Source organism: Ursus maritimus, unplaced genomic scaffold, assembly GCF_017311325.1.
Source record: "Ursus maritimus isolate PB19 unplaced genomic scaffold, ASM1731132v1 scaffold_7, whole genome shotgun sequence".
Classification (NCBI taxonomy): domain Eukaryota; kingdom Metazoa; phylum Chordata; class Mammalia; order Carnivora; family Ursidae; genus Ursus; species Ursus maritimus.
The window spans coordinates 31,495,397-31,517,544 of record NW_024426885.1 but is presented as its reverse complement, the minus strand read 5'-3'; the positions used below and the strand labels follow the sequence as shown (position 1 = coordinate 31,517,544).

General features: G+C 37.6%; 1 protein-coding gene across 1 annotated transcript in view; it reads left to right on the top strand.

Annotated features, from left to right (window-relative positions):
• The window catches only part of ENTPD1 (ectonucleoside triphosphate diphosphohydrolase 1), a 148,763-nt gene extending 128,597 nt beyond the window's left edge, over positions 1–20,166 (top strand). The window contains exon 12 of the transcript XR_005833151.1: positions 20,034–20,166. The gene's annotated coding sequence lies outside the window, so the exon portion shown is untranslated. The remainder of the gene's footprint in view (positions 1–20,033) is intronic.
• The last annotated feature ends 1,982 nt before the right edge of the window (positions 20,167–22,148 follow it).

Below are 22,148 nucleotides of genomic sequence, written 5' to 3'. Positions count from 1 at the left end.
TAAATAAATAAATAAATAAATAAATAAATAAATAAATAAATAAAACTATGAAATATATGTCCAATATAAAAAAACACCTAAAACATAGGAAGTACAATTATTAAGACAAAAATCACAATCAGATGCCACTATTAATACTGTGGTGTTTATCTTTTTGGATATGTTTGTTCATGTTATTTATAAATATAAATCATGCAGTAACATTGTCATTTAAAAATATTTCACAAGTATTTTGCTAAATTACTGAATATTTGTCTTTTACTTGGCTTTTAACTATTATTCCATATGTATGTACATGCCATAATTTAATCAATTTCATGTTACTGATCCTTTAGGTGCCTTCCAATATTTCAATATTATAAACATCAGTGAACATTTTTGTTCACATGTTTATATATACTTCTGTTTTTAGGGAAGACATTCCCCAAAATACATTCATGCAGTTAAAAGGTTTACATAAGGCTTTAAGTTTTATCTTTCTTTTCTATATGAAGCCAAACTGTATACCAACAAGACTAAGATGTACCTTACTTTATGCTACATATTCTTTCAAGAAAAGTTATTTCTAAGTCAATTTTAAAATATGGAGTTATATTTTTATCTGTCCCAAGGGTGTCAGCACTTAAGGAATGCTGTAGGGAATCCATGTGTAAAGCAAAGAATCATCCCTCAAAATACCTTTTCTGTATGCTTTACTTTCTCCAAACCAAGTTTCCTTCAAGTAAGGGTCATGCATACATCGTAATCTAAAGGGAAATCTTTGATAATGTCCTTTTAACTATAAGTATTTAAGTGAAATATGTATATTACATCATCTTTAAGTGGTCTAAAATAATTTCTATTAAAATAATGTCAATTAAATAAAAACACTTTGATTACATTAAAAGTTATTAATTACCATTTTCTGCATTTTCCCACAGGAACTTTCTGACCCACTTTTTGAACTGCAGAATAGTAGCATTGTCAGGGACTTCAAGTCCAACAGTATAAAGTTTTTTATAATGAATACTTTTAGGTAAATCCTAGAAACAAAGGAAAATAGAATGCAACAATTATAAGTTATTAAAAACATATTCTTCAACCTAATGAAACTTACCATTCAGTATTTTTTAAATCAGGTACAATGATTATACTGAAGGCACACTTTAGATCAATTTGTGTAGAATTCTTTTGTTTTTTATTAAAGATTTTATTTATTTATTCTGAGAAAGAAAGAGAGAGAGAGAGAGAGAGTAAGCGTGTGTGTGCAAGTGGGGGCAGAGGGAGAAAGAGAATCTCAAGCAGACTCCTGGCTAAGCATGGAGCCTGACATGAGGCTCGAGCTCATGACCTTGAGATCATGACCTGAGTCAAAATCAAGAGTGAGATGCTCAACGGACTGAGTCATCCAGGTGCCCCTATTTGTGTGGAACTCTTTTGTAGTCTACGTGAAAAGAGGCTATAAAATAAGCCCCATTCCTAGTGGCCAATGATAGTCATGAGTTAAAGATTCAACTGATTAAGCAGACACAGGGTCAACCCAATAAATGAGCTTAAAGTGTTAACTCCTGGGGCATCTGGGTGGCTCAGATGGTTAGGCGTCTGCCTTTGGCTCACATCATGATCTCCAGGTCCTGGGATCGAGCCCCACATTGGGCTCCCAGCTCAGAGGGGAGTCTGCTTCTCCCTCTCCCTCTGCCTCTCCCCCTGCTTGTGCTCTCTCTGTCTGTCTCTCTCTCTCAAATGAATAAATAACAAAATCTTAAAAAATATAAAGTGTTAACTCCATAGCTGGTGTTATGATTGTAGATATCAGCTTCGGCTATGTTTAGTAAAAGCCTTTTTTAATGTTTCCCTGACTCATTCTTAAGTTTGCAAGGGGGCGTCTAAAGTGGAGACCCTAAAAAGAGAAGGGCTAATTTCATCATTTAAACAAAATCAATTAATCAACTAACAATATTCATTCAAAGAACATCAATGTTGGTAATAGTATAAATGCATATGATCAGATCCTAGGAGCAAGTAATAGTTTTGGAAAAATAAGAAAAATGACGTTTGAACAGTTAGTTATATGCTGGAAAAATATGCATAACAGTCCAGGAGAAGCTGTAAATGTTAGGCTTTGAAGAAGAGGTAGAGTTTTGGACAGGGGGGAAGAGAAAAAATTCCAAGTTTCTGGAATGACTTGAGGCACAGAATCAAGAATGTTCACGAGATAGTGAAGAGATGGTTTGTTGGAAGAAACAGAAAAGCATGACGAGAAGGGGGTCAGATTAAACTGGGCCTTGAAAAACAGGGAGAGGAGTTTAGATGTGATGCATTCAAACAGTGGGGAGGGCAGAAAGAACTGAGTTTTTTTTTTTTTTTTAGGAAGGACCTGGACTGGGCATGAAAATTATGTTTAGGCACAACTGGTCAAAGAAGGATAAAAAGACTAGCTGCTGAATAATGAGGTAAAAGATCTGGAGAATATGAGACACATTTTAGAAGAAAAAATCTATAGGGTTTAGTCCTTGACCTGATGTAGGGTACCCAGAAGACAGAGGACTCAAGTGATTTGAACCTGACTGACAGGCTCAGTAGTGGTCCTTTCAGGAGAAACAGGGAAGCTGAAGAGATTGAGAATTGGTATTTTTGGGAAGGAGTGGTGTGGAAGTAAAGAAATGATGGTGTGTTTAGTTTTATGTATGTTGAAATCTGACAGGGCAGCAAGATATCCGAGACTAAATGTCACCTAATCAGGACAGGAATGACAGATGACATCTTTGATGGCACCAATCCAACCGAATAGCAAGGCTCAAGAGTTATTTTCCTCTAGAACAAGGTTTTAAAATTCTCTTGCTCTCCGCAGCCCTTAGCTAAGTTGAATCGCTAAGATTCGGGACAGAGAGGGGAGGACTGGAGGATGATGAGGCCTAGTGAACCTAATCTCCTGCTTCAGCCAGCACAATTCCCTGTTTATCTGCTTTATATAATGGGCTTCAGAGCAAGATTTAATTGAAAGGATTTTGCTGCAAAAGAAAGTTCAAAAAACACTGTTGTACAGTAATATGCATCTCCTGTTTTTCCTTTTATCGTTTTTCTTTTGCTTTCTTTTCCATCATGCTGCTCTTTCCCTTTGTTTCCTGGCCTCCCTTTTGTGCTTTTCCTTTTTTATCTCTATGTACACTCATTTATTCTATATATTTGTTCTCTTAGAAGAAAAATATTCCATTTTTTTCCTCTCTGCACAATCCATGATTTTAGAAAAAAGGTATTATATGATTATGTGAAGAATTAAGAAGATTTCTAAGAAATTACACATGGGAAATTCTGAAATTTATTAAAATAACCACAAGAGTTACTTTCTAAATGCAGTCTTAAAAATCTTTTCTATTTCAAGACATATCTATGATAACAAAATACATCTGTAACTTTACCTTAACTTCATAATATCTTGTGGTGTATGTTAGATCGATAATCAATCCAAGCTCCACATTTAGTGCTTTTATTGCACTAATCAAATCTTTTGGTGTAAACTTCTGGGTTGGAGTAAGTCTCTGATTAACTGCCTATAATGAAAATAAACAGTAAGGTTACTAAATACAGATAAAATGTACTTAACATAAAACAAGGAAAAGAAAAAACATAAGACAAAAAGAATCAGTGAAAACTGTCATTGCTTTAAGAACACTGGCAAAGCTCATAATGAATAGATTTACATCATTTGTTTCAGTGATTTTACATATGTCCTTGTCATCAAGGAGTCAGAACACTTCAAAAAGGGACTATCCTGCTTTGATCCACTGGAATTTTCTTGCACCAAATTCAGTTAGAAATAAAGTATTAACCATTAGTGAAAAATAATTTTGTAGTAGAGTTCTCATTTGAATTGAGGCTTTGAAAAGTTAAATTACTTGTCTAGTGTCACAGGCTAGACAGCAGTCAAGATTCTAACCCAGAAATTTTTATCTTTATCCAGCTCATGATAGCAGTCTGACTCGTTTGATTAAATGTTCATTTTTCTCCCAGATAAAAAGGTTCTAAGTTTCCATGTTTATATTAAACAGAGTACAGAATTCTAAAAATGCTATCAAATTTTATATATGGATTGTTGGAGATAAATCTATAGTTTTGGTCAATGCCTATAAACTTACCAGCAATCTTCTAAACTGCTGTATTCAATGCCTATAAACTTACCAGCAATCTTCTAAACTGACCAAAATCTATAGTTTTGGTCAATCCCTATAAACTTACCAGCATTCTTCTAAACTGCTGTTATTGCTCTCAGTGGTGTGTGCTGATGGTACAACAGATTTGATTTTTGTATTATATGATTAATAAGAAAAAAATGCAGTTAACATAAGGTACTACAAAGCCAAATATAAATACGTTTTAAAAATTAATTCAGGGGAGCCTGGGTGGCTCAGTCGTTAAGCGTCTGCCTTCAGCTCAGGGCGTGATCCCAGAGTCCTGGGATCGAGGCCCACATCGGGTTCCCTGCTCAGCGGGAAGCCTGCTTCTCCCTCTCCCACTCCCCCTGCTTGTGTTCCCTCTCTTGCTGGCTGTCTCTCTCTCTGTGTCAAATAAATAAATAAATCTTTAAAAAATAAAAAAAATAAAAAATTAATTCAATTTGGAAATAAAAGGAAATCAACATGAATGAATCTTGAAAACATGCTATGTGGAAGTAGCTAGTCACAAAAGGCCACAAACTTTATGATTCCATTATATGAAACGTCCAGAATAGGCAAATCTACTGAGACAGAAAGTAGATTACGTGGTTGCCAGGGGCCGGGGGAGAGGACATGGGGAGTGACTACCAATTGGTACAGGGTTTCTTTTTGAGGGGATAAAAACGATCTGTAATTAATGTCATTGATTACATAACTCTGTGACTATATTAAAAACCACTAAATTATATACTTTAAAAACGTGTATTTTATGGTATATAAAATATTAATTACATTAAACATATTTAAAAAGTAACTTAAAAGTTACTTCTCAATATATTAAGAAAGTAACTTAAAGATCTGTGAAAGAGAAAAATCTGGGGGCGCCTGGGTGGCACAGCGCTTAAGCGTCTGCCTTCGGCTCAGGGCGTGATCCCGGCATTATGGGATCGAGCCCCACGTCAGGCTCCTCCGCTATGAGCCTGCTTCTTCCTCTCCCACTCCCCTGCTTGTGTTCCCTCTCTCGCTGGCTGTCTCTATCTGTCGAATAAATAAAATCTTTAAAAAAAAAAAAAAAAAGAAAAATCTGAGTTAAATTAGGAGGCCAGTATAAAAGATTCTGAACTGTGTGCTCACACATTCCCAATGTCAGAGCAAGTAGGAGAAACTAAAGCTGCCATGGATCTGAGGCCATATAAAACATGGCACAGGGGCGCCTGGGTGGCTCAGCTGTTAAGCATCTGCCTTCGCCTCAGGTCATGATCCCAGGGTCCTGGGATCAAGCCCCGCATTGGGCTCCCTGCTCGCATCCCTGCTCTCATAGGGCTCCCTGCTTGGCAGGAAGCCTGCTTCTCCCTCTCACACTCTCCTTGGTTGTATTCCCTCTCTCACTGTCTCTCTGTCAAATAAATAAATAAAATCTTAAAAAAAAAAAAAAAGACATGGCATAGGTTTCAAGTATCTTTTGACTTTTTTAGGAAATGCTATGTAAAGAATTTGACAAATTAGTAAAGGAATGCTGATTTTTGCAGGGGGGTACTCAAAAGTTATCCATCTTTACTTCTGGATTATAACTTTTAAATAGGTCAAAATATAAAAAGCAATAATAACATTAGGATTAGAGATATTTTCTCTCAAAAAAGTATTTAATCTTGTTAAATGCTTTCAACAAAATAAGTTGAACCGTTAAAAAATTAATTCAACTCGGCAATAAAAAGAAATGAAGTATGATACACACTACAACATGGGTAAACCTTGAAAACATGCTAAAGAAGCCAGTCACAGATATCACACCATTCCATCTATATGAAACGTCCAGAACAGTCAAATCTATGAAGACAGAAAGGAGATTTGCCTAGGAGGTGGGGGGTGGGAGTGAGGGAGAAAGGGGAGTGACTACAGTGCATGGGTTTTTGGGAGGAAGTGAGGGTGATGAAAATGTTCTAAACTTGTAGTGACAACTACCCAACTCCATGAATATACTAAAAACCACTGTATACTTTAGATAGGTGAATGAGAATAGGTGAATTACATACCAATGAAGCTGTTACTAAAAAATTAATCCAAAATTACTCCCTTACACTAGGCATGAACAATTAATAATTACTTTGGTGAAAAAGTTTACTGTTACTTCTATAATGTCAAACATTTGCTGGAAATTTCACATATTTTTTTGAAAAAAAAAAAAAGCATAACATTAAGTAAACATGGATCACATTACTCCCAATTCTCCTTATAAGACAGATGAGAAGATAGTATACATACTCCCTTTAAAGGAACTTTAAAAGCAATAAATCGTGTTCCTGGTAAAGGATGTCCAATTGGCGTCACAGTCCTCCACCTGTAATGAAAATAAACTACAATTATAATAAAAATATTTTAATGACTCAAAATGGTAAATAAAGAAATTATTCTTTTAATAAATAGAGCCTCATTTGTTGGTTGCTTTTTGAGTGCTATCAGGCATGAATTTTAACTCACTGCTTCCTCCCTCAAAAAACACAAAAACAGGGGCGCCTGGGTGGCGCAGTCGTTAAGCGTCTGCCTTCGGCTCAGGGCGTGATCCCGGCGTTATGGGATCGAGCCCCACATCGAGCCCCACATCGGGCTCCTCCGCTGGGAGCCTGCTTCTTCCTCTCCCACTCCCCCTGCTTGTGTTCCCTCTCTCGCTGGCTGTCTCTCTGTGTCAAATAAATAAAATAAAATCTTTAAAAAACACACATACACAAAAACAATAGAAGGTTTTGCATATGTACAGCACTTCTACAGTAAATAAGGTAGCATTCATTCCTGATACAAACTTCCAACACTCAAAACAATATTATCTTTATTTTTCTTGGGCAACAGTAAGAGAAGGAAAATAGTTAATGAGTTTTATATCACTGTCACTGATTATATATTAAACAAAAAGTGGTAACAGGTATTAAATGTGGGAATAATAAACATAAAATACGAAAACCTACAGTGTTTTAGTAAATATATGTCATCATTTTGTCAACAATGTCATCATTTTCTCAACATGATTATTTTGGAGATGTCTTGTTTTAATTTCTGATTAATCTTAAATTAAGAACTATAGTTCATTAACTTTAAACATCTTGATTTTTTTTTTTTAAAGATTTTATTTATTTATTCGACAGAGATAGAGACAGCCAGCGAGAGAGGGTACACAAGCAGGGGGAGTGGGAGAGGAAGAAGCAGGCTCATAGCAGAAGAGCCTGATGTGGGGCTGGATCCTATAACGCCAGGATCACGCCCTGAGCCGAAGGCAGACGCTTAACCGCTGTGCCACCCAGGCACCCCTAAACATCTTGATTTATCGGATGACTATGAATAACAAAGTAGAGAAATCTGGTATTAAAAATAACTCTGTCAGATAATTATTCCCAAGTTATTTTTGATATATTCCAATTATAACATATGAAGATTTCTTAAAATGAGCATTTTAATTCCCTGCTTACTTCTCCAGCTTCATTTCTGTACCATCCTTCCCTTTTCCAGGCTCTGGCTTCTCACTGTTTCCTTTCCTCAGTCCTTCCAATGCTCCATGCTCTTCCTTCAGCCCCCTTCTCCCATTTCACTCCTTCAGTTACCCTCAGCTTGCAGCACCAGTATCGCCTCTCAGGAACATGTCTGTCATCCATCACCCATTCCCATTAGACATACCTTTCACCTTCCTTCCTGGCACTTAACAGTTTGTAACTACACATATGATTATGTGATTTTTTTTTTTTTTTTGACAAATCATGGTTTCTCTCTTGATCATAAACTATGAGAATAACCATGTCTGTCTTTCCTCACAGTACACTGCCTGCCACCCCACAGATACTCCATAAATATTAAATAAATGTTGAGTAAGTTTGGTTTCGTAAACTATTTAATATACTGATTATACATGATTAACGTTAACATTAACATGATTAACAGCTGACTTCTCATTAGGAATACTGAAGGTTAGAGGTAGTTGGATGACATTCCAATGCTAAAAAAAATATGTAGCCAACCAAGAATTCCATATCCAGCAAAACTATCCTTCAAAAAAGGAGTGATAACTATGTTCTAGTAGTCCTTCACTTTGTAAGAACAGAAATTTGATTTTGATAATTTATCAAATATATTGAAAAATATAGTTTCTCAAGTTCTTAAATACAATCTAAATGCTACCAAAATCCAGTAACAAAGCAATGATGTTGGACTAGGTTTCTTTCTCTTTAAAAATTAGAAAATGATTTCTAGCATAAGTAAATAAAAGGCTTCATTTCTAAATAAAAGGCCTCATTTTTACCTTTAAATAACTTGTTAACTCTTAGACTTTTGCTTGTGACATTTTTAAAAGATCATGTCTTTGATGGAATTCTTCACTTGTGGAATAAGATGCCCTTGAATACTTACGACATTTATCCTTTCCTTGAAAGCAATCTAATTCCACTACTATGAATGATATTCAATTATGAGTATGATAATTCCATAAAGATGTTCAACTTTGTTTTTGACATCCAGGTGGAAGCTGTTCTTTTTGCATTAACAATACAAAGGAACCATATGGAAGCAATTTTGGACCACCTGCTAATATTGTTAATGTTATTACACATATTACTATAACATGCGCTTTTTTCAATCCATTTATTTCCACAACTAATGTTTCTATAATGACATAAACGATGGTATCTAAATAAACTGGAACTTCATTTAAATTATCTCTCCAGCTTTTTTTTTTTTTTTTTAAAGTAAGCAAATCAGGGGCGCCTGGGTGGCTCAGTCGTTAGGCATCTGCCTTCGGCTCAGGGCGTGATCCCAGCGTTCTGGGATCGAGCCCCACATCAGGCTCTTCCACTGGGAGCCTGCTTCTTCCTCTCCCACTCCCCCTGCTTGTGTTCCCTTTCTCGCTGTCTGTCTCTCTCTCTGTCAAATAAATAAATAAAATCTTTAAAAAAAATAAAATAAAATCCTTAATAAAAAAAAAAGTAAGCAAATTTATATACATTCCCAACATTTGCTTCTAGAATGCAATACTTTTGGGGTTCTGGTTTTCAGACAGATAAAAATTTTATTAAGCTCCAAGAAATCTTTAGAGTACTCTATACAAATCCAAGAAAACTTGCTTACAGAATTGGACACAGTGTAAGATAAAAGACAATTACCATTGCAAAATTAAACAAATAAATAAAAGGTAGAGACTGTATGGAGAAAACCTATAATGTTCTAATTGCTACTAACGGATCCATATGTTGTTAAGCTATCAATCATTCCAGCCATGTGAATGGATGAAAATACTAATTTAGGATAATAGAAGCAAGAACAGAAGAATGTTATAGACAACGTCTACTAGAAAAATCTCTACTTATTCAAATACTACCCTATCCTTGAGGATTACTTTAAAACATTTCTTTCATCTAAGTCATCCTTTATTACAAAATGCCGCCATGATTTAATATCACAAAGAATAAGACAAACTGACCTCATGTGCCTCCTGATGTATACTGAGAAGGATATAACACCAATGCAGTGTTGTTGCCAAAAAACAAAACAAAACAAAGTTTAACCTGAATGTAATTAAAGAAATGATCAGCAAACTCAAAAAGAGGCTCATACATAACCAACTGCCTAGATTAGGGATCAACAAACTTCCTAAAGGTCAGAGAGCAAACATTTTAGGCTTGTGGGCCACACAGTCTCTGTTGCAACTACTCAACTCTGCCACCATAGTACAAAAGCAGCTATAGGCAATATGTGCATCATGAGTATAGCTATTTTTCAATAAAACTTTATTTACAGGAACAATTAGTCAGCCCATGGGCCATATTTTGCCAACCACTGTCCTAGACTCTGAATAAATGACAATGTCCTGAAAGACCAAAAAAAGACTATTGTAGATGGAGATTAAAGAGACAACTAAATATATGCATGACCTTTTTGGGATCAAAAACAAACTTCATCATAATTATACTGGGAAATCTGGATATGGACTGTAAGAATATTGTGTCAATGTTTAATTTCCAAAGTTTGATTATTATCTGTGGTTAAAGAGGGAATTATCTTGTTTTTAGGAGATACATGCTGAAGTATTCAGGAGTATACTGTCATGGCCTCTGCAACTAAATCAAATGGTTAAAAAAAAAGTAGGATAAATGCATATGTATACACATGAAGATAAGCTAATGTGGCAAATTAGATTCTAGGGCAAAGGTTACAAAATATTTACTGTATTATTCCTACTTTTCTGAAGGTTTGAAATTTTTAAAAATAAAACAAGAAACAAATGATGGCACAATAAAAAATATAATTAGTAATACTCTGACCTAAAAAAAATCTCCTTTGAGTTCTTTCTTCTCTGAACTGCCTCTTCTATTAACTCAATGAATCATAGAGTTCAGTAAGCTATTATTATGTCTCAGTCTCTAAATTTTTTCTGGTAAGTCTTATCCTCACAAACTTGGCATGGCAGTATGTATATAGTGTATGTTCAATAAACTCTCTGTTAATAAAAGATTAGGATATGGCCATAAAGACATATGAACAACTATTTCCTTGAGCCATAAAACCCACTAAAAAATGACAAGTAGCAATATCTTACTTAATTGAAATAATATCTATACCACACACCAAATAAATACAGTAATTCTAGGAGAAATTAAACAGAAAATTATAGAAAAATAAATGAAAATATAGATAACTGAAGTAACTTTACTAATACTGATTAGCCTTTCTGCAACCAGAGCTTAACCACATTCTGGTGATAATTACAAGGTAGTAGTAATAACAATTTACATTCACAGACTTTGAATTTTTTCAGAAACTTTCATTAATATTACCTCATTTGTTCCTCATATGACTCTATATGAGATTGACAGAACAGACATTTTTAAAGATATGTATTATTTAACCCCACTTGAGAAATGAAAAAAATGAGGCCAAGAGTTGGAGTTGCCTGGTATCCCAGGGTACTAATGGTAAAGTCAAGACTTGAAGCTAGGTCTTGTTGCTTCTCCTCTAAGGCATATTCTATATTTGGGGCAAAAGAAGGAGAGTATAGGCAACTTTTTGTTTAGGAACCAAAGGCGGGGGGGGGGGAGGGGGCGCGGATTTTACACTTTAGCTTTTTAAAGAGAACAGTGTACTCTACAGACAACGAGTAGGAACTAAAAAAAGATGAATCCTCCACCCCATGGTGGAAATTTAAGCTTTTTAGAGTTTCTTCCTGATACCGGTGCTATTTTCTTAGGACTCAGAGCTTGATTCTATTTTTATTTTTTAAAGATTTTATTTATTTATTTGAGAAAGAGAGAGAGTATGGGCAAGTGGGAGGGGCAGAGGGAAAGGGAGAAGCAGACTACTCCCTGAGCAGGGAGCCAGGTGTGAGCTCAATCCCAGGACCCTGATATCATAACCTGAGCCGAAGGCAGACACCAGGTGCCCTTGATTCTATTTTTAGAAAATCCCCACACCACAACTGAAATTATTAGGCCTGAAAATAGGTCATTACTAGTAATTCCAAGTGGTAGAACATGCCCAAATATCCTCAGAATACAACTATGTGAAAAGTATTCTTTTAAAGCTCCTGAGAAAGCTGAAAATTAACTCATCAGCTAATGCAGTAATTCAGGTAAAAAGTGAGTAATCAGACAGAGGCATCAAATCTTAACTCCATTTTAAAAAATTTATTCTAAGCCTTTCAAACATAGGATTTCATTTTACCAAAACTTTTGTTTAATGCTGCAATAACTTGTATCTTATGATGAACTGAAGTGTCAGACATTTAACTTAATGTAGTTACACTTATTTCACAAAGAATTTTAAGGAATTGTACTTAAAGTACAAATAAAATACAAGTAGAAAATCAAGAACATGTAAATATCAAAACATACAGATCATAAAATCCAGATTCGATGTTAACTAAATTTCACATTCACCTCTCAGCTTCTAAGAAACAAAAGCAAAAGAAGAAAAATAATTTATACATTACGTAATATTTATAAAATATCAAAAAGAATCAGACAACAGAAAAAAGGAAACATTTTCTATTACTGAGTCCTAAAATAAATCATTCATATGACTGGACATGACATTTAACATGACCGGGATGACTCAGTAAAAATAATTCTTCAAGGAATTGAGGCAGTATAGCCCAAGCACCTAAATTCCAAGTGGTTCAGCTTGATCCATTGGAAGAAATGGATTGGCTACATTGCCTTGAAATGATCTGTTGGTCAACTTCTTTAAGTCAAGCTTTTGAGAAGAAGTGAAGAAAGGACAATTCTGGATTCTACTGTCTCCTAAGAATCTGGTGTGCTGGTGTTTTATATCATTTGTTGATAATAAATCTATATAAGTTAGAGGCTTTATGTGCAGACCACAGATATAAAGAACCAAACCCACAGCTTTAAGTACACGGTAAGTAATCACTATTTTTTCTTAAATCCAGACAGACAATAAAATTGGTACCTTACTGAGCATGTAAAGGAGCTAGAACTCTTGCCTAGATAGAGGACAAACCCACCTAAATGTAAATGCTTAAATAAGTACTTGAATGGGTTCTTTCCCTTTAAAGATTGGATCTCTACCGCAAGTATATATAAAAATATCAAAAATTCTTTACAGAAATATTAGACGTCTTGGTCCCAATCTATGCGTGCTAAATCAGAATTTCCAAAAGTGGGGCCTACTAGAATTAAAAGTAGTTAAAAGTAGTTTTGGCCTGGAAAAATTTCAGTTACTAGTCACAGTATTTATTTATTCCCCCTTTCTAGTTAGCCAACCTAACATTCACTTTTCTATAGTAATCAGCAGCCTCTGTTGACACCTTCTGTATAGTGCCGTTATATCTTTAAGTTAGGGGGATCGACTACCCATTAGGGCATTTCCAATCTCATGGAGAAATATCAGCCATTGGCTGGGCCTTGTTCTCTTCCGAAGCCTTAAAATGTTCTTACCGTCAACCACTAAATGCAAAAGAACCCCTCTGAAAATCATCACCCTCTCCTTCTGTCTCTCTCACAGACACATGCAACAATCTCACTAAAAAACTCTGAGCTTCAAGAGTACTTTTCAGGAGAGAGGTCTTGCTAGGGAATGAGCAACAACAAATCTGAACTTCAATTAGTTTTTGTTCTGATAACTATATAATTTGGGGTTAGTTTGCTTTTATTTTTTAAGTAACAAAAATGAAAATCATAAAAGACTTATTGAAATAAATTTGGCAGTATACTAAAACAGTTCCTTTCTCATCTTAGAATATTTTTCTTCTCCCCCCCTCAACACACACACTCTTTTTGCACTTGTTTTACAGAGGAAGCATGTGGGGAAGTAGAGACTAGTTTCTTAGGTTAATAGGGTGAAACTTCAATTAAAATAGATTTCTTGGATTCCCTTACAGAGACAGATTGAGAAATTCTGTGATGGAGGTCAGGAATCTGCATTTTAAATAAGGACTCCTTGTAATTCTGATGCTGGTAGTCCAAGGACAACCCTGAAAAAACAAGACCCACAGACAAGTAGTACATGGATAGGTAGAACAGTCCATTCTAGGCAGAGGGAAGAACAAAAACAAGATATGAAGGCATCCATGCATATGCTATGCCTGATAAACAGGTGCTTCAGTCCTTACTGGTCCTCAGTTTCTGTACCTAATAAATAAAGAGCTGGACCACATTGTCTCTGAAGTCCTTCCCAAAGTTAATATTGGATCATCACCCAAAGTATCCAAGAATCATGGTTCACTGAAGATACTGTGCTCATTACTATTCATTTACTCACTCGGCAAACTTATTAAGCACCAATGAATGGAGAAACTCAGTGTTAGCCCTCAACAATGTTTAGTCTAGTAGAGAGAGAAACAGATGATTACCATAAAGTGCCATAAAACAGCGAATTAGTGACGGCATCACGAAGAAAGCTTAAGTAGAAACTTTACAGGGAAAAGGAAGTGGCATTCCAGGAAGGAATGGCACATGAAAAGGCATGCAGGCATGATGCTACATGCTAGGCCCAGGATACAGTGAGCAGTTCGGTAAGGTTTTATCATAACATACATGCTGGAGAGTGGTAAAAACAAAAACAAACAAAAAAAACGAAGCTTAGAAAGAAAGAAGACAGTTCATACACGCCATGTAAAGAGCTCAGATTTTACCACATGGAGGAAATGAAAATAAGGAATCAGGCCTGCATTTTAGGAAGTATAATGAATGAACCAATGAGATATCATCCTCCACCTGTCAGAATGGCTAGAATCAATGATAAGAAAGAACAAGTGTTGGTGAGAATGTGGAGAAAAGGGAGCCCTTGTGCACTACTGATAGAAATGAAAATTGGTACAGCCACTGTAGAAAACAGTATGGAGGTTCCTCAAAATATTAAAAATAGAAATACCATATGATCCAGTAATTCTACTACTGGGTATTTACCCAAAGAAAACAAAAACACTAATTCAAAAAGATATATGCACCCCTATGTCTACTGCAACATGAATACAATAGCCAAGATATGGAAGAAACCCAAGTGTCCATGATAGACAAATGGATAAAAAAAGATGTGGTATAATAATGTACAGACTTGTCCAATCACTATGTCATATACTCGAAATTAATGTAACATTGTGTGCCAACTATACTTCAATAAAAAGATGTGATATACATATGTATTTTGTATATATACAATGGATATTACTCAGCCATAAAAAAGGATGAGATCTTGTCATTTTTGACAACATGGATAAACCTAGAGGGTATTATACTAAGTGAAATAAGTCAGACAGAGAAAGCCAAATACCATACATAACATATGTGGAATCTAAAAAACAAAACAAATGAATAAACAAACAAAAAGCAGAAACAGACCCACTAAATACAGAGAACAAAGTGATGGTTGCCAGAGGGGCGGGGGGTGAGTGGATGGGAAAAATGGGTAAAGAAGAGTGGGAGATACAAGTTTCCAGTTATGGAATGAATAAGTCATGAGGATAAAAGATACAGCATAGGGAAAAGTCAATGATACTATAATAGTGTTATATGGTGAGAGATGGCAGCTATACTTGTGATGAGCATGGCATAATGTATAGACTTGTTGAATCACTATGTTGTATAACTGAAACTAATGGAATATTATGTCAAATATACTTCAATTTAAAATTTTTTAATTAATTAATTCAATTTTAAAAATGAACCAGAAAGGGACAGCTTGGAGGCAAAGACATCAATTAAGCAATTAAGAGGCTACTATCAAGAGATGATGGCTGCTAAAGCAGAAAGAGGAGGAGAAAAGTAGGCTCCAAAGAGCAGCTATTTAGAAGATAGAATCAAATAACCTGCTGACTATGTGTGGGATGTCAAAAAAAAAAGTGGAATTTCAGGATTGTTCTTAGTTTTAACTTGGGTGACTGAATACTGGCTTTATTCAAAAAACAGGAAATAAAGAGAGTAAGTTTTGTGAGGCAAGGTTGGTTTGAAACTCTGCATATTTAGAGTTTTGGAAATTGGGGTAAGGGTATCCACAGTCAGTCTGGAGTTCAGGTAGGGAATGTGGGCTAAGGATAGACTTGGAATTCATTACCCTACAGATGGTAGTTGAGGCTATGAAACTACTCAAGAGAACAAAATAAAAAGAAAACAAGATAAAGAACAAAACCCTAGAAGGCAACAGTTAATATTTGTTTTTTTTGTTTTATTTCTTGCTTTTTTTAAGATGAACTTGAACATGTTCATATGCCAAAGAGGAGAAAATGACTAAAACACCATAGAAAAGAGGTAGAGTGAGATTCCAGAGGAACGAGTATAGAAAATTTAAAATGCTCTAAGAGATGGGAGAAGAAAAGTAGAAACCGATGTTAGAAAAACCAAAGAAGGAAAGTTCAAGACTGGGCAATGACCTACAGAACCAAGTGCATTTAAGAGGTCTAAGAAGATACACTGGGTTTGTCAATTATAAAGTCCTTAGTAGCAGATAAGTGATGGAAGCCAGAACATTGTAGGTGAAAGAGTTAATAGACGTGCGGAGTGGGAGATTACTCTTTCCGCAAATTTGATGGTAAAGCAGAGGAAAGAGAGAGCAGAAATCAGAGGAAATCCAAGTGAAGGAATTTTCTTTATGGTTTTTTGTTGTTGTTGAACATGGGGGATGAAGCCAGTATAGGGAGGTAAGGAAAGGTATACTGAAGATAAAAGAAAAGGTTAAATGATGAAGCAAAGGTCCCAGGGAGACAGAATGGATGGGATCTAGGATACATATAGGTTGTGGATAGAAAAAAGCATACCTCTTTTAGCTGAGACAAGAGAGAAGGATACCTGCTGATGAAGTTAAGTTGGCCTCGTGGTCACTGTTGCAAATTCACTTCTGAGAGTCTATTTCCTCTGAAAAAGCAAAACCAGCTGCTGAAAAGTATAAGGTCAAAGATGAGGCAGAAGGCTTAAACAGTGAAAGAAGTTAGAATAGTAGCTGTGAGTGGAAAAGAAAAGAATGGCTGAGCTCCATTATGGACCTTACATATCATCATGATGATAATCCAGTTTTGTGACTTTCAGTACTAGAATTTAATTATCTTTAGATATATGAATTGAAAAAGCAAATGGCTAAACTGAACTAGAGCAGAGAGCAAAAGCGGAGAAAGACAAAAGGCAAGGAAATTTTAGATACTGGTGTGAGTAAATAATGAACCAAGTAGTGTAGCTAGACAGGAAGAAAATTAATCTAGGTAGAGACTGATGATGATAAAACAGTAGTCAAGCGACAGGGTCTCTATGAGGTCACAGATTAAATATAGAAAAATAAGGAAGAGGGAGAGATGAATAAACAGAAAGATGAGAGGACAATGCTAGAATTTAGGATTTTTAATATGGAAAAGTCTTAGACATTAAGGTTCCACAGACAGTCATTTCATAGATGCTGGAACTGTGATGCACATGACTGCTTTAAGTCCCACCATGAGCTTGTAGGAATTGAGTAATAAAGACTGAGTTGCATGCTAAATTCATTAATAAAAGTGAGGGAGTAACCATGGAACTGATAAATGATGGTGAAGAGGAAGGTAGATAGTCATTAGACAAGGATTTCCATTATGTTTTACAAGGGTAGGATGGAGTAGCCTAGCAATGGAAATGAGGAGATGGAGCATATCAATGCCCCCTGTGGTATGTGGGGCATGACTTCCAATGTGGTGAGCTGCTGGGAAAGCAGAGGCCTTATGGGAGAGTCAGGATCCACATATCAGGAGAAAGAATGTTCTGTAAGAAGAGGGGATAAAGGAGAGTTTATTTACATCATATATGGGGAGTCCAGGGAAAGAGTTAATGTCTCTGGAAGAAGACTGATGATCAATAGATAGAGAAACTGTGGGGTAAGATATGAGAAATTATCAGTGTGGTTACCAAGTATGATAGAAACTAGAAGTAGAATGGGATTTACTGATCTCGGATCTTAAATGAAACTCTCATAATACTGTTTCAGTATCAAGCTGCCAGAAACACTAGGATTTTATTTGGTTGCTGAGGTAAACAACAGTGCTAGTTTTGGTGACTATATTATTGAAAAGTAAAAAGAACATCAAGAAATTCAGGCAATCAATGAAACTCAGAATAAAAAGATTAATGATGCTTACACTTATCTGTCATTAATATGGACATTCAGAAAATAAAATTAAAGCTTAAACTCTCATGAGAAACTCACAAATTTCGAAGGGGAACTAAAGGGTATCCCTTGAAGCATGAAAGAGATAGTTTGGAACATCAGGCAGTATTTTGATCTCTAGATAGTACGTTTATAGAATGCTGCTTAAAAATACAAATCCATTCTGAATATTTACATTACACAGTGAGGTCCCAGCTTAAATTCACTCGATGTTTGGCAAGAATCAATATGATAGTACTCTGTTCCCAATTTCAGGATTCAGGGACTTTGTCCCCCCCACCCCCATAAACAGACAGCTACAGTTCTCCTTCTCACAGCAGACCCCCTGGTTTTATGAAGAAAAGCTTGGAAAAAATGGGCAAATGGGTGGAGGAAGACATAGTAGTATAGGATTGAGGATCCAAATTATTTTAAATACAAATATAGTGGAATGAGGGATAAAAATCCTCAGTGTGATTACTTTGTCACAACATCTATAATACCCATTAAGATTCATATAGGAAAGAACAGAATTTTACTTGGAAAAAAAGACTGGATCTAATGTGTAATCACCAGTAACTTACCTTCTAACAGAGGGAAATTTCTCAAAAAAAAAAAAAATAAGGCAGAGAGCTTAATAAAAAAAGTATTCCAGTCAGATCAAATAAAGAACATTTCTGAAAAACTCATGTTAAAATCCTGTGTAATTTAAAGGGGCAACTACACATTTAAAATTTTTTAAAAAGATTTATTTATTTGTTTTAGAGAGGTGGGGAGGGGCAGAGGGAGAGGGAGAGAGAGAGTATCTCCAGCCAACTCCCCGCTGAGCACACAGAGCCCCACTCCGAGATTGATATCACCACCCCGAGATCATGACCTGAGATGAAATCAAAAGTTGGACACTTAATCTACTAAGCCACCCAGGTGCCCCATTTTTATTCTTTCCCAAATCAGTCCCAATTAGAGTATCTTTTGTCTGTAGCCACATTATCTTTTCTTTCTTAAAAAAAAAAACAAAAAGAAAACAACAGCAACAAAAACTAAAACAACTTTGGGAAGAGAGATCATTGGAAGGTAAAAGTAAATCTATACCTCCAGATAAGAAAATTGCTATTTTAGAGTTATCGCAATTAGTTTGTTTAGAGGCTCTTCAGGTTACAAAGCACTTTCCTATTTCACTGTCACATTCCACCATAATTCCAGGTGGGAGGTAGGACAGGGAACACTATGATCACCCAGGCTATTCAGATGACAAAACTGCAGCTCATCAAGTTAAGGGACTGTAGGGATATTTGAAGTAGTGTCTTCTAAGGCTCACAATATGGACGGTAACCGTGCTTTTTGACAAAGCAGTCCACAGCACCGCCTGGCGAGACTCAAAATGACATTTTATTCTGGAAACAAGTAATATAATAAACTAAGTTCCTTCCTCGCATTTACCCTCTACAGCTGGACTTAGAAATTCAAATGCCAGGCCAGTTGATATACCTAAGTAAAACATGTCCCAAATAAAGAAACGATAAAATAATAAAAAGTCGATCAACACTAAGTCTCAAGTGCTGTGGAGGCTAAAGGGGGATGGGAAACTGGAGAGGGTTACTCTTCATGGAGAAGACAGCTGCAAATCACTTAAAATTGCCATGTACAGATTTGGTTTCCTAAATCTGATCTTTCAACTAGATTTTCATGTGAAAGCTCCGGACCTTTAAATGACAGCAACTTAAAACAAAACAAACAAAAAAACTGAAGCAAAACACTTTGGCAAGTGAGATTTGGACGACTAGTCTGAGTGAGATATCTGCTGGACTGATAATACTCACTTTAGCCTGTTCATTATTTAGGCCTACATACTTCATAACACCTATGGAAGTGTAGTTATAATAGTATATCTCACTAAATACATGCTATATGTATTTTTAAAAACAGAACCCCTGTTGGGGTGCCTGGATGGTTAAAGTCTGTGAAACTTCCCGCTCTTGATTTTCACGCAGGTCATGATCTCAGGGTCCTGAGACAGAGCCCTGCATCAGGCTCAGCAGAGGGTCGGCTTAAGATGTTCTCCCTCTCATTCTGTCCCTCCCCCAACCCCTCTCTAAAATAAATAAATAAATCTTTAAAAACACAAAAACAAAAAAAGTACCCCTGTATGATAATTACCCCAGAAATTAAGTGAATTTAAGGAACAGCACAGATTACATATTATTTGCACATGCACTCATATTCTACATAGCCTATAACATTGCTATTTTAAAAAAGATTGTTTGACTTTTTCCTTTTTTCACCACTATCATTGTTCCCAAATTCCCACAGCAGAAGAGCCGTAGAAATTCAAGATGGGAGACCCAGCAAGGATTTTACTCAGAGGGGCGCCTGGGTGGCACAGCGGTTAAGCGTCTGCCTTCGGCTCAGGGTGTGATTCCGGCGCTATGGGATCGAGCCCCACATCAGGCTCCTCCGCTATGAGCCTGCTTCTTCCTCTCCCATTCCCCCTGCTTGTGTTCCCTCTCTCGCTGGCTGTCTCTATCTCTGTCAAATAAATAAATAAAATCTTTAAAAAAAAAAAAAAAGGATTTTACTCAGAATGACAATACGGCCGAACGATTTCGAGGCTCAGACACATTGAGCGGTATGTAGTTATCTCAGATGATAAAGCGAGCAGAACTTCCGAGTTCTATTTCTACGTATGCCACAATGTACCAACATATCCTGGAACATTATTTTTGCAGCAGTTGCTTGACTTCCAAATCTCCCCTTCCCCAAATATACAAGGCTCTTAAGAAGTTTTAACCACCTTCTAAGTTTCTCTGGAGTCCAAGCGCCAAGCACAACGCCTGGCGCAGAGAGCAGCTAGAAAACGTCTGTTGAATGTCTTGAATGAATGAAAGCCTCCAACACACCGCTGTGCTGCTTTCCTTACTACCGAGTTTCCTAACTTGATCCCCGCCAGTTTGCCAGGACACGTTCCAAAACACAGAACATTTTCACTTAACTCCTTATTTTAACTCGGAGTGAGTCGCTGGGAAAAGAAAATCAATGTAACCTGTTTCGTTTATGAAGCAAAGATGACACGACACGAGTGAGCATGTCCTGCGTGCCCTAATTTAAGGCTTTTAAAAGCATTAAATTGGTTACATTCATACCAAGCGCCCGAAAAAAAAAAAAGAACCCCTGGCATCTTTAGGGCGCCCCTTGGGATGCCACCCCCAAAGCACTTGAAATCAAAGAAGCTCTCTTCTCCCGGCGCGGTCGAGGCGGCAGATCGCGCGAGCGCCGGGAGCGCCACCATCCCCGCCGCCCGGCCCGCACGCCGGCCGGAGACCACAGAGCGCACCTGGACCGCGGACAGCGGGCTCGCGAGCTTGTCCCCTGGGACGCCCGCCGTTGCCGCGGGCCCGCGCCGGCCGGGGAGCTCGCGGCCGGTACTCACCCATTGGGGATACTGTTCTTCTTCACCATGGCGCGAGACGTGCGGGGCTTCCACGCGCCAGGACACCGCGCTCTCAGCTCTTTTCCGGAACAAACCCTCAGGCAGCTGCGGCCGCTGGGGCACACACCCAGACCGCAGGTGATCAGAGCCGGCGCTCCTGCAGGCGTTACAGGCCCAGGGCACCGCGCGAGTGACAGGCTCCGACGCCTCAAATCCAGTCAGAAGCCCAGGCGGCGGATGAACAGACGCAGCGCACCGAAGATTCCCGAAGGCGCACGCTCTGCGCTCGCTGGGGACCCAGCCGGCTCAGGGGCCGCATCGCGCATGCTCCTGGACGGCCTTGACGTCAATCCCCGAGGAGGGAGCGTTAGGCTGGCGGCCCGCGGCGGGCGGCGGGCGCGGTGGTGAGGAACCTTGCGGGGCGGTTGGTGACCTCTCAGAGTCCGCGGTAAACGGTGCGTCCTGCCTTAGCCGCTCATAAATAGCAAGAGTGCACTTTCCATCCAGGTGAATGTCATACTGCCTGTTAAAGCCCCCTGACCCCTGTCTGAAACCCCGGTATCTTGTCTGCGGAGCCCTGTTCTGTGGTCTAAACTAGCGGCGGCCCCCTGGAACCAGACACAGACCCGCACAGACCGCTGGGATTTGTAGTCCCCAGAACCTGGCCAACCAGTCATTCATTCCCTTTGGGAATTAAGGGGGTTGAGAACCACTCCATTTTGCAGCATTCGAGAGTAGTGCTTGATTTGCATCAAATCCAAGACCATGTTATTTATTGAGTGCCTATTTTGTGCTGAACATCTTGCTAGGATTGGTGGAGGATAGATGAGTTTGGATCCCGGCTCTCGTCCTTGCGGGTAGGCAGAAAGATGAACTTGCAGAGTCGGATGTAATGAACAAAAATTATGATCATAATGCTTTTGGAGTCATGGAAGGGCCAGAGTCCGAAAAAAATTTCCTGGAAGATGTGGAGTTTGAATCAAGCTTTGAGACGTGGA